Below are 12,707 nucleotides of genomic sequence, written 5' to 3' on the forward strand. Positions count from 1 at the left end.
TCTGGGGAGACTCTTTGGAAGGAAGGAGTAGGGAAGTTGCCCACTCAAGCCAGTGTTCAGACCCCCTGTTCACTCTGAGGCCATAGTCCAGGTTATTTGCACACTTTCTCAGATCAACCTATGAGACACTGAAGGTCACAGGTTTAATTTATTAAGCCACCAAAGCACCAATGCAGATGGCCACTTTCACAGTTTATTCACAGTAACTGCTCCGGCATCCTGCAGAGGCCATCTGGCATCCTGCAGAGGCATCCTGTGACAGTTGGTTTGGAATATTCCGTATTCTGAGTCAGTTAGCAGTTGAGCAGACCACTCACTGGTCACTAAGCATAGCCAACTGGTCCCTGGGAAGGCTCCAGCTCCACGTGACACAGCTGGTGATGTGCATGCTGGGGGAGGATGGCCACAGTGGGTCTTCCACCGGCACTCCAGGGGGTTTCCCTTGGGGTTAACTGCCTTGTGTTTTGGGTTATGGATTAACACCTAGAGGTGGGAGGCTGAATTAGCATCTGGTCTTTTCTGTTGGCTCAGGCACCTCCTCCAGCAGGAGCGTCCAAGAAAGAGACTTGGTTCTGGGCGACAGGGCATGATCTCTGGTGCCCTGGGCAGGTCTTGGGTGTTCAGGGATCTCTCTCCCCAGGGAAACAACTCTATTCCTGTCCTGGACCCCATCCTCATCTGTATGGTAACTCCTGGCATGTCAGTTCATCTCTGTGAATTTCAGGGCCTCCCACTGTAGAATAAATGAAACAAGATGGGATTGGGAGGGAGACAAACCATAAGTGACTCTTAATCTCACAAAACAAACTGAGGATTGCTGGGAGGAGGGGGGTTGTGAGAAGGGGGGTGGGGTTATGGACATTGGGGAGGGTATGTGCTATGGTGAGTGCTGTGAAGTGTGAAAACCAGGTGATTAACAGACCTGTACCCCTGGGGATAAAAATATATGTTTATAAAAAAAAAATAAGAATAAGGCTTACAGCCTCTGCCCTGCCCTCACCCACCTCACTAGGGCCCACCTGGGAATTACAGGAGATGGTCACATGTATTGTATTGTCCACGAGCTGTGAAACATCATTCCCATGTAAAAGCTAAGAGGGAGCTTCCTTCCTCCCTGCTGTGGAGCCATCCAAATCCGCTCTCTGGATTCAACCACTACCAAGTGTCTATTTCCTTTTTGCAGTCACTCAGGGATTGAACACTTAGGGCAATTAGGAAACACCAGTCATCTGTTTGTTTGTTTGTTTTTTTTTTTTTTTTTTTTTTTTTTTGTAATAAGGCTTTCTTGTATTTAATTATGTTTAGGCTCTTAACATAATAGTAAAAAAGTAGGCTATATTCACATTTGAACATCTCAGAACAGGGAATTACACAGAGTGTTTTTGTCACTTTCTCAGGCACTTGTGACTTCTAAATGGAGTTTGAACCCAGGCCATCAGTCATGGATAGTGCCCTTTGCTGCATTTCTCTAATGCCTTAGTGAAATAAAAGTATTTGATCACAGGATCTGTCTATAGGGTGTTCTAAGCGTATAGCCAACCACAAGAACTCCAGAAGTCCTACTTGGATTCAGGAGGCTCTACTGAGCGGGCAGCAGGTGGATAATGGGATGAAAGGATTGAATTAGGAATAGATGATCACCCATTTCCCTGTGTTCTTCTGCCAGCAAGTTGTCCACAGTTCTCTCTATTGTGATGCATTTCCTGGGATCTTGCTTCAAGGATTAAGAAGAAATGTTCACATAAGGTGAAGAATATCAACTGGTCCTAAGCAGTGATTCAGGAAACTCTACCTCTGGCCACACAACAGAGGGCACCCTATAGATGACCCACTTGAAGGTACTGTGGAAATGGACTCATTAGGTTCATTCAAGAATAATGATTCTATTTTATTCCCTGGCCTATCTTTAAGAGAAAACCATAAAAATGTTAAGCCACATTCTTCTCTTGTGTATGCAAAGATAAATGAGCAAGCCATTCAGTATTGCTGTAGCTCTAGAATACAGGTACTTTTCAAACTCAAGAATGGGTTTCCTTTTAACAGTAAACAACATCTTTAGTTAACATATAGACTTTTAGCTGATTTTTGAACATTGGCTGAAACAGATCTTTGACTGAAAAAGTGTTTTCAGATTTTAAAAAATTAATAGGTATTATTTATAACAGGAGATTTAGATGAATGTAAGAGTTGAACAGATAATATAGAAAGCTCCCATAACCCATGCCCCCTGATTCATCCATTAAGGACATCTTACATGAATGTGGTCCATTTGTTATAATTTGCAAAACAATATCAATACACTTCTATTAACTAGAAGTCCACGGTTTACATTAAAATTCACTCTTTGTGCTTTGACATTCTGGGGGTTGTGACAAATGTATAGTGTTGTGTATCATCACCATGCCAGGATTCTTTTTTTTTTTTTTTTTTTTTTTTACTTTGATAGATTTATTACAGACGGAAAAACAAAACCAATATAAAAAAGAGTTGAGTTAAATATTTGGCTATATCTGACTTACTTTTCCTACTAGGTTTCCTACTAGGTTTGTGAAATCAGTGAGAACATAACTGGTGACAAATGATGGCTGGTGATACAATTTATTGTCACAGATACCATTTAACACAGACATCAGTCTAATTCAATAGAAGTTTACCAAATGATTGGTCAAAAATCTATCATGACTCTACCTTCTTCCAAATTTTTGCTACTTATAGAACATTGAAACATTAAAATTTTTGTGAATTTTCACTGGCGTGTTTCTTTTTTTTTATTTTTTTTTATTTTTTATAATCATATATTTTTATCCCCAGGGGTACAGGTCTGTGAATCACCAGGTTTACACTCTTCACAGCACTCACCAAAGCACATACCCTCCCCAATGTCCATAATCCCACCCCCTTCTCCCAAACCCCCTCCTACCAGCAACCCTCAGTTTGTTTTGCAAGATTAAGAGTCGCTTTTGGTTTATCTCCCTCCCAATCCCATCTTGTTTCATTGATTCTTCTCCTACCCACTTAAGCCCCCATGTTGCATCACCAGTTCCTCATATCAGGGAGATCATATGATAGTTGTCTTTCTCTGCTTGACTTATTTCACTAAGCATGATACGCTCTAGTTCTATCCATGTTGTCGCAAATGGCAAGATTTCATTTCTTTTGATGGCTGCATAGTATTCCATTGTGTATATATACCACATCTTCTTGATCCATTCATCTGTTGATGGACATCTAGGTTCTTTCCATAGTTTGGCTATTGTGGATATTGCTGCTATAAACCTTCGGGTGCACGTGCCCCTTTGGATCACTACGTTTGTATCTTTAGGGTAAATACCCAATAGTGCAATTGCTGGGTCATAGGGCAGTTCTATTTTCAACATTTTGAGGAACCTCCATGCTGTTTTCCAGAATGGCTTCACCAGCTTGCATTCCCACCAACAGTGTAGGAGGGTTCCCCTTTCTACGCATCCTCGCCAGCATCTGTCATTTCCTGACTTGTTGATTTTAACCATTCTGACTGGGGTGAGGTGATATCTCATTGTGGTTTTGATTTGTATTTCCCTGATGCCGAGTGATATGGAGCACTTCTTCATGTTTCTGTTGGCCATCTGGATGTGTTCTTTGCAGAAATGTCTGTTCATGTCCTCTGCCCATTTCTTGATTGGATTATTTGTTCTTTGGGTGTTGAGTTTGCTAAGTTCGTTATAGATTCTGGACACTAGTCCTTTATCTGATAGGTCGTTTGCAAATATCTTCTCCCATTCTGTCAGTTGTCTTTTGATTTTGTTAACTGTTTCCTTTGCTGTGCAAAAGCTTTTGATCTTGAGGAAATCCCAATAGTTCATTTTTGCCCTTGCTTCCCTTGCCTTTGGCCTTGTTCCTAGGAAGATGTTGCTGCGGCTGAGGTCGAAGAGGTTCCATGCCAGGATTCTACAGAAATCCATACATCAGTGCTCCTGGCAGCACTATTCACATTAGTCAAAAAGTGGAATCAACCCTCAAGTCCCTCAAATGATGAATGGATCAATCACAATGTGTTATATACACACAATAAAGTACTATTCACCTATAAAAAAGAATTTGAAATATGCCCAACATGTATGGACCTTGAAGAAATATTATCCTCTATGAGATCAATCTAGCACAGAAATACCAATATTGTATGATTCCACTAATATAATGTCTTTAGAATAGGCAAACTCATAAAGACAGAGGTTATTAAGAGCCAGAAGCAGTGGGGAAGATGGAGTTATCTCTTCCTGGGTATGGAGGTTATGTTGGATAGGATGAGAGAGTTTTGGGTATAGATAGTAGTGATGAATATACATGTGTAAAGATAATTAAAACCACTGAATTGTATACAGACAAATGATTAAAAGGATGAATGTTATATATTCTTCATCACAGTAAAAAAGTTAAAAATCCAATAGACTAGTGATGAATACAGTAGCTGTGTATAAAAAGCATGGAGGCTGAAAAGGTCTTATAACATTTGAATAAGTGTAATTTTGCTGTGCTTTAAAATGGGTAGGAATCATGGGACTCCATCATTGAAACAACATACATTTTAATGTTTGCCTTTTTTAGATAGACCATTTCACATGGATTAAGTTCCCCTTAGCTAGAAAGACAAAGCCTCTATTTCTCATTTCCTTCCTGCTCCTTCTCTTCGCCTGCCTTCAACCACTGAGGAAGATGCTCCAGCAGCTGCTCAGTCCTTGCTGGTTAACCAACGATATGCATACATTCCTGCCCCATGTCCACACCAAGCAAATCTCCCTGAGTAATAAGTGAGAAGCACTTCCAATGTCCTGACAGCTTCTCTGTGCCCTAGCTCCGTCCAAAGGCCTTTTGGAGAACCTTCTTGGAGACACAAGGGAGAAAGTGGTCCCATCTACCACCAAAAGAAGCAAGCCTGTCTTTGAGATAGAAACCTTGCTTCCTTTCTTTCTTCAAAAGAAAATGAAACAATGTGCGTTATAGATGACATCCACAATTTCCTTGTTGGGCGTGGGGAGAATGTTGAGTCTATTATCAACTTATACCTGATTTCAAAGGACATGTGTTGTCTTAATGTTACAGTTAACTCAGGAAAGGTGTCCAATTAATAGGGGACATTTGTGGTCAATTAAATAAGATCAAGATATACACCGATCTATTTCACAAAATTGGTAATTGGGGATATATTTAAAGGATGTGATCATAACTTGGCAACAAATATTTTACGTTAATCCTTTTTCATGTGCTGATGCATGTACCATTTGCTGCCCATCATGACCCCCGGAGCCATACTACGAGCCCCTGGATGGAAACCTGGATAGATTTTTTTTTTTAAGATTTTATTTATTTATTTGACACACACACACACACACACACACACACAGAGCTCACAAGTAGGGAGAGAGGCAGGCAGAGAGAGAGAGGAGGGGAATAAGATTCCCCACCAAGCAGAGAGACCAACGTGGGGCTCGATTCCAGGACCCTGATTATGATCCAGGCCAAGGGCAGAGGCTTAACCCACTGAAATACCCAGGTGCCCCAGATTTTTTTTTTAATTTTTTTATTATATTCATTTAGCCACTGTATAGGAGTACATTATTAGTTTTTGATGTAGTGCTCAATGATCTATTCTTTATATATATATAACACCCAATCTCAGCATATGCCCTCCTCAATACCCATCACCCTGTTACCCCTTCCCCCTACACTTCTCCCCTCTGAAACCCTCAGGTTGGTTCTTGGGGTCCATAGTGTCTCATGGTTCATCTCCCTTTCATCTCCCCTTTCAGATTTCCCTCCCTTCCCCTATGGCACTTCATGCTATTGCTTATGTTCCACAGATGAGTGTAACCATATGATAATTGTCTTTCTCTGCTTGACTCTTCTTTCCTTAACATATTCCCCTCCAGTTCCATCCATGTCAGTGCAAATGGTGGGTTTTCACTGTTTCTGATTTTATATATGGACCACATCTTCTTTGTTTTTTTTTTTAATTTTTTAATTAATTTTCAGCATAACAGTATTCAACCAGTTAGAATGGCCAAAATTAGCAAGACAGAAAACAAGTGTTGGAGAGGAAGTGGAGAAAGGGGAACCCTCTTCCACTGTTGGTGGGAATGCAAGTTGGTGCAGCCTCTTTGGAGAACAGTGTGGAGATTCCTCAAGAAAGTAAAAAGAGAGCTTTGCTATGACCCTGCCATTGCACTACTGGGTATTTACCCCAAAGATATAGATGTCGTGAAAAGAAGGGCCATCTGTACCCCAATGTTTATAGCAGCAATGGCCACAGTTGCCAAACCGTGGAAAGAACCAAGATGCCCTTCAAAGGACAAATGGATAAGAAAGATGTGATCCATATACACTATGGAGTATTATGCCTCCATCAGAAAGGATGAATACCCAACTTTTGTAGCAACATGGGCGGGACTGGAAGAGATTATGCTGAGTGAAATAAGTCAAGCAGAGAGAGTCAATTATCATATGGTTTCACTTATTTGTGGAGCAAAAAAAATAGCATGGAGGACATGGGGAGATGGAGAGGAGAAGGGAGTTGGAGGAAATTGGAAGGGGAGGTGAACCATGAGAGACTATGGACTCTGAAAAACAATCCGACGGTTTTGAAGGGGCCTGGGTGGGAGGCCGGGGTACCAGGTGGCGGGTATTAGAGAGGGCAAGGGTTGCATGGAGCACTGGGTGTGGTGCAAAAACAATGAATACTGTTATGCTGAAAATAAATAAAAAATAAATTTAAAAAACATTTTAAAAAAAGAATGGGACCTCTATCTATTCTCAATATGTGTTTCTTTTCCTCTCTTCACCCTAAAGATGGGCTAGTGACTCTATTTGGGGGGCAGGCCACCTCCCCTCATGTCATTTCTTTTCAAAAACAGAGGGATAATGTGTGAGACCAGACTTCAACTTTGGAAAGGAAGTGTTTCCTCTCACGTGAGACCCTTGTCTGTGAAGAGCCACCTGTCTGGACAGCAGGAGTTGGCCGCTGTGCAGCTGCGATGACTCTGAAAGGTCTATGATGACACCATCACCATGGCGACGAGAAATACACCTCTGCTGTCCTTTCCAACGGCCCCTCTTTGAGCTGAGTGAGTCATTGAGACACCTAGAGCTCTCTATATGGGGAACAAGATTGGATTGTGTGGCTGCTGTTGTGGTATGTTCTTACAGATCTCCTGACTGCTGTTTGCTGCTAATCAGATAGTTCACTCTTCCTCCAACTATTCTCTCATCTTTGAAAATTTTCTCTCTCCAACTTGTCATTCAGAGTTATACAAATGTTTTATAGTTTAGTTTTATCCCTTGATTTATATTTTTGGTTATTCTACCAAGCTAGCTGCCTTGACTTTTGTCCTCCATTTTGAAAAATGTACTCCTTCCTTTGATATCCTGCACCTCACCCTTGACAAACTAGGTTTCCCTAGGGGAGAAAACATGGCAACATCTATTTTAATTTACGCCTTTTTAACGTCCAAAATTATACATTCCCATTCCTCCTTTCTGAAAGTGAGAGTGAACCCGGAAAGGTCGATATGGAGGATATTTATGATTGTTTTATCCATGTTTTACAATGTCTTCCTGTACCGTTTATCCCAAAATGGGTATTTCAGGATTTGGGGGACATGTTGGTTTGTTCCTAGAAACAGGCACCCCAAAGAGATCCAAAGAAGAGAAGAGTCTACATTTCACTTATGACCCCCAAGCAGATGTTTCCCTTTCTTCTTTGGCTGTTATCCAAAATTACTTTTTCTAGGTGATATGCTGTCTAGGTCATATGCTATCCCCCATCCTTTTCAGTTCCCCAGAAGTAAGTATAGTGAAACTATAAGGACATTTTGTCCTCAGTTACACAATGAATAGCCAGTCTTTCAACATATGGTGAAAGATGGCTAATTAGTTAATGAATTGTGTTAATGAGTGATTGATACCCAAGCACATAGATTGTTAGGAATGCACAAAGAACGATGGGAGGTGGAGACCATGAGTAGAGACAAACTTTACGTGTAAGTGGATAAACATGTACACTTGCCCATAGGATGGTAGCTCGAAAGCAGAAAGAGTCTTCATTAGAGTGGTTTTGATGGGATGTGTTTGTTAGTTCTCTTGACCTTTCCTCCAGATCTCTTTCCAACAGCTAAGCTATGGTTTTCTTCTGTGACAATGGCCTCAGGAACTCATATGTTGTTTGGAGGCACTTATGTTTGTGTGAGGAATACATAATGCAAGGTGGCATTGTTTCACATGCTTTAAAACACTAGACTTTGCAATAGTGACCCTGCCATCCTTTACCCTGGGATTCCTCTCATTTGGCCTGCTGACCATGAGTCAGGCAACTGGAACAATCTAGAGAATAATCATGACTATTTCTGACCAAGGGTCCCAGAGAGTGTATTCAGGGAATCAGCAATTGGTTGTTTTTTCCTTATTGACTTCTTGATACCTCTGATCCATCCAAACGAAATTGTGTTAGGGTCAAACACTTGTATTTAGGCAAAGCAGCTGTGCCACAAAGCAATGGTCTGGGAACTCAAATGCCCAGATGTGACCCAGCTCTGGAAGTTGTGAAATTGTGAGATCTCAGACAAGATCCATACCCTCCAATGAGCCTCCCAGACCATGTGACATGCATTAATTCAGTAATGCTCATCACACACATATTGGATGTTTTGTTTACTCTCCGTATTTCCCAGGTGGAGGAACGTAGGCATAGGGATGAATGTGACCAGGTTCATGGTCTCCTATGTAAAGGAGCCAGGAGGTGAACCTAGGCCTATGGTCCCAGGGTTCATGCTCTAACTACTGAACTGAACTGCACTGACTACTCAGACATGGATTCATTAGTGTCTGTGCATAGAGCTGTAGTCACAGTGTGTACGTCAGGAATTACCTGAGCCAAGGGAAATCCCAAGTGCTGTTTAGCATTATGAGGTCATCTCGGGGGTCACATAGGCCACAGAAGCTCCTGAGCCCCACAAGTACAGACCTTGCCATAGTCCTTACTAGGAAAGGGACATAGAAAGCCTGGTTAGTTCAAAGATATTGAGGGTTTGGAGGCACAATTTAGGACAACCCAGTCAAACTCTGTTTCATTGCTGGGCTACACCTCAGTCCAGTCAGAACTGAGGAGACCCTTTCATCGTATTTGATGGCATTTTCAGTATGAGTAAGACCTAGTAATGCAGAAATCCTGTGAGCCCAGGGACACTCCTGGGACAATAAAATGGACTCAGAGAACCGGTTCATGATTAGCCTTCTCTCCACTGCCCTCATTGCGATTGCCTTGTAGAGCTGAGATAGAGAGTGGTCAGTGTCATGGCATGGTCCCTTTTCAGGGCATGGTACAAATAGAATAAGAATAGGGATCATAATGGGTGGTTCCTGGCTGACTCAGTCAGGGGAGCATTTGACTCTTGATCTCAGGGTCATGAGTTCAGTCCCCATGTTGGGCGTGGAGCCTACTAAAAAAAAGAAAGAAGAATTGGGGACCTAGTGTAGCATATTGGATAACATTCTCCCCCATAAGCCCTAAAAACATGCTTGAATGCTGTGAATTACACACTTTAGGGACACTGACCAATAAGAACTCAAATGCTCGTAACAGCCTGGTGTCCATCGTCTCTGTTTTGACAGGCTTATCCCTCAGGGTCAGGGAGTGTCCATGCTCCAGTGGGGACCTTGCCTTCTTAAAGAGCTCTCCCATTGTTGGCTAGTAAGTGCAAGCATGGAGAGAGTCCATGCTCAATGAATATATACACCTGGCATCACACAGCAAGACCAGAAGGAAATCAACATAGAACTAAGAGGGTGCTTGGTTTTCAATGATAGGACTTCATTATTGACATATTGTCAACAACTGATGAGATTCCTCACCAAGGACCAAGCAATTTGGTTGCTTCCTAACCAAGCAACAGAATGTCATGCCTAGATTTGAATCTAGTCTCAATGAAAGGTCACCGATTCTCAGGCTCCAACGAGTATAGAGCAGAGGAGAGATAAATGCAAACAGGTCTGGGTGATCCTCATGGAGTGTCATGAGAGGGGGAGCTTCGCGGGGCTCGGGTTTAGAAGGGTCCCTCCCTATGGGTCCTTTGTATATTCCCGGTTTTTGAAAGAAGATTTTATTTGAGGGGGAGAGAGAGAGAACGGTCATTGGTTATGAGGAAAGTGGGGAGGAGAAGAGGGACAAGTAGGCACCAAGCTGAGTGCAGAAGCAGGGGATGGGCTCGATCCCTGGACTCCAAGATCACGACATGACCCGACGTGAGACACTTAACCCACTGAGCCACACAGGTGCCCCAGAGGGTTCCCCTGAAAGGAGGTGGGACATGGTCCCCTGCCACTTCAGGGTGTAGAGAAGAATGAGGAGTCTATAGAGACTGGGCCTGGGGGAGGGAGGAAGGAACAGGGAAGGTGCCCACTGAGAGCCTGTGCAGCCCCTGTTCACTCTGTGCCAGCCAGCCCTTCGTCCAGGCTGTTTGGAGACTTACTCAAATCAATAACCAAGGAGACACTGAAGGTCCCTGTCTTGATTTATTCAACCACCAAAGCACTAAGCCAGGTTGCCATTTTACCAGTTAACTGGCAGGAATGGCTCAGGGATGCTGAGTCCTTAGAAGGGAAGCAGATTCTTAGTAGAGCCATCATGGGACAGTTGGTTTGGAATGTCCTGGCTTCTGCATGAGCTTGGGATCCCAGCAGACCACTGGTCCCTGAGGGTGGTCCATTGGTCACAGGGAAGGCTCCACATGAGAGAGCTAGGAGTATGAATGCTGTGGGTGGATGGCCCTTGGATTCCACTGGCTCTTCAGAGGGGTTTCTCACGGGGCCATCTGCATTGTGTTCCAGGTTGGGGATTGAAACTCAGTGGTGGGGGGCTGAGTTAGGATTTGGACTGTTGCATTGGCTCAGGCACCTCCTCCAGGGCATCAAGTGTCTCCCACACTCCCACTTGGGGCAGGAGGATTTGAGAATGGGACTAAACTGAGGAAGCCCTGGTTCAGGACTGCAGGGCATGATCTCAGGTGCCCTGGGCAGATCTCAAGTATTGAGGGATCTCTCGCCCCAAGGATTCGACTCCATTCCTGTCCCAGATTTCCCACTCCTCAGTATAGTCACTCTTGGCAAGTCACCAATCCCTCACTCTCAATGACAGTGTCCTTCTGTCTTTCTCTATAGTCTCATACAGTGTCTGCTAGAGCTTTCCCCCATCTTTTCCTGTGGTAGTAAAGGACACTTAAGCTACACTTAACCTACATTCCAACATTTTACTGATTTTCAAGCCTGGAATACAGGGTTCTTAATCCCAGGCCCCATGTTGCAAGGTCCATTTCCAGACTCATTTCTTCTGTACCTTTGAAACTTTGTTCTATCATCAATATCCCCTTATTTGCTGCTCCTCCAAGCCCCTATTCTATTCTCTGCTTCTACGTATTGGACTATTGGAGGTGCCCCATATAAGTGACATGATGCCATATTTGTCTAACTGGGTCTGGCTTATTTCACTTAAGATGATGTCCTCCAGGGCCATCCAGGTTGTCACAAATGTTGACATTTCCTTCCTTTGCAGGTGAGAAATTCACCCAGCTATGGGCCCGAAGATGGAAACATCATATAAAAATACAACCCACTGATGGATCCCATGAAGGTACCATGGGAATTTATTCATGAATCGGATTCAAGAATAATTACTGTAGGAGCACCTATGTGATGTCCAAATCTTGATTTTGGCTCAGGTTATGATGCCAGGGACCGGAGCTCGGCCCCATGTGTGGCTCCGTGGTGGGTATGGAGCTGTTTAAGCTTCTCTCTCCAATTCCCATGCCCTTCCCCTGCTCACAATCTCTCTTTGTTGCTAGAAAAAAAAAAAAAAAAAAAAGAAAAGAAAAAAAGAAGCTGTATCATTATACTAGCCTGTGAGTGTCCCATACTTCAGACAAAGATACCAAGCCATATTATTTTTGTGAACATTGAATTTCAGCTGGTCACTCATGAGTTTATAACCACAAGAATAAAGCTGCATTTGCACCTCGAGTTTGGTAACGTTAAATGGTAGGTATAGTGAAGCTAACATTTGGACATGAGTGTGTTGTTAAACACTAGCCAAAGAGATCTCTTCTTAATTTTTAATCAATAGACCTTAATACTTAGAGTAGGTTTAGAGTATCCTAACAAGTGAAGAGATAATCAAAAAAAGTTCCCTTATCCCCCTTATCCCATAGTGCACCTTTTCCACAAGTATCAAAACCTTCATCATTGTGGAACATTCGTCACAAATAACAAACCAGCCTAGAGATATTATTCACTGAATTCCACCATTGCTATTAAGGCCTGCTCTGTGTTGAGCAGTAGTATGGGTTTTGACAAATGGGCAAAGTCCTGTATCCACCATTTATAGGGTAGGTTCACTGCCATAAAAATCCTGTGTTTCACCTAGTAATACCTTTGCACTTTCTCTAGGAATCAGAGCAACCGCTGATGGTTTGTCATCGCTCTAGATTTCCTTTTTCCAGAATATGATAGAGTTGGAACTGTAAGCCATGTTGCTTTTCCACACTGACAGCTTTCTCCTCTATCTATACAGTTACCATTCATTGATATCTTTCTGTGACTTGACACCTGAATTATTTTTCTTTTCTTTTATTATTTTAGTTAGAGAAAGAGGGAAAGTGTGGGGGAGAGGAGGAGGAAGAAGGAGAGAG

General features: G+C 42.7%; 2 long non-coding RNA genes across 2 annotated transcripts; both read left to right on the top strand.

The window, feature by feature from the left end:
• The first annotated feature begins 306 nt into the window (after positions 1–306).
• On the top strand, positions 307–7,012 carry LOC309858360. Its single transcript, XR_014308160.1, has 3 exons — positions 307–377; positions 1,667–1,838; positions 6,888–7,012. It is a non-coding gene; the product is annotated as an uncharacterized lncRNA (long non-coding RNA).
• Positions 7,013–7,118: 106 nt separating this feature from the next.
• LOC309858359 lies at positions 7,119–11,653 on the top strand. Its single transcript, XR_014308159.1, has 2 exons — positions 7,119–7,165; positions 11,576–11,653. It is a non-coding gene; the product is annotated as an uncharacterized lncRNA (long non-coding RNA).
• The last annotated feature ends 1,054 nt before the right edge of the window (positions 11,654–12,707 follow it).

The sequence above is a fragment of the Mustela nivalis genome, assembly GCF_964662115.1.
Source record: "Mustela nivalis genome assembly, contig: HAP1_SCAFFOLD_2256, whole genome shotgun sequence".
Taxonomy (NCBI): Eukaryota; Metazoa; Chordata; class Mammalia; order Carnivora; family Mustelidae; genus Mustela; species Mustela nivalis.